Genomic DNA, 1,203 nt, shown 5'->3' on the forward strand with positions numbered 1-1,203 from the left:
AGTCTACTAAAGATATCAGTGAGAGTTTCACCTTCTTCAAAGTGGAAATGCTCATATTGCTGAATTAGTAACTGCATCTTGTTTTCTCTAAGTTGTTCAGTGCCATCACAGATAATCTGAATTGTATCCCAAACTTCCTTGGCAGTTTTGCAATTGATGATGTTGTCAAACATGTCACCATCAACTCCATTGAACAGAATATTCATGGCCTTCTTGTCTTTTCTGACTTGTTTAATATCAGGATCTGACCATTCATGCCTTGGCTTGGGAACTGATGGCTCATTTCCAGTTGCAGCTCTCATAGGTACATGAGGGCCTCTCTCTATGCAGTCCACATAGGCCTCATCTTGAGAAAGTAAATGGAGATGCATCTTTACCTTCCAGTGATGGTAATTATCTTTGTCCATAAAAGGAATCTTGACTCCAACATCCTTCTTGTTCATCTTGCTGTTTGTTGTGATCTTTAAACTCTTTGTTCTTCAAGAGCTTGCTCTGATACCAATTGTTAGTCCCTAACAATGCAACAAGAATTACAGAAGGGGGGTTGAATGGAATTCTTGAAACTTTTTCTCAATTATAAAATATTCTAACTTAAAATATATATGTCAGTGTTTTGAAGTGCGGAATGACAAGTTAAATATGAATCAAAACACAAAGTAATAAAAACACAAGTCTTTAAAACTTTCTGGTGGATTTGAATGTATCCACCAGAGATATATATATATATCAAGAGAACTCTGTGAAGCTTGAATAGCTCACAGCTGCTTACAAATAAGAACAACTAAACTTACAAAGAAATGCTAAGGATACAGCTTACAATTGTTTCTCTGAGAGAATACTTGCTTAGTCTTGTTGTTGTTCTATTTGCTACTCTTGGTTTATATATCACCAAGATTACACAGTAATAAGACAAGATAATAAAATAAAACCTATCAAGTCTAATACTATGTTGCTTCACTACTCTATTCCAGCATCTTTGAATATCTTCATAATAGCATGGAAATGGAAATGCTTCTTCGTTCAAAAAAACCCAGTTATATAGGCTTCCACATTCCTTTTGCATACACTCGACGCATGTGACTGTGTTGTCACTGTCAACAGATGTTTGAATTGATTATCCGTCGGGTACATGATCATCCGTCGGGTTGCCTTGTTGATCATCCGTTGGGTAGCTTTGTTGATCATCCGTCGGGTAGCTATTTG

This window comes from Apium graveolens, chromosome 2 (genome assembly GCF_009905375.1).
Source record: "Apium graveolens cultivar Ventura chromosome 2, ASM990537v1, whole genome shotgun sequence".
In the NCBI taxonomy this organism is placed as follows: Eukaryota; Viridiplantae; Streptophyta; class Magnoliopsida; order Apiales; family Apiaceae; genus Apium; species Apium graveolens.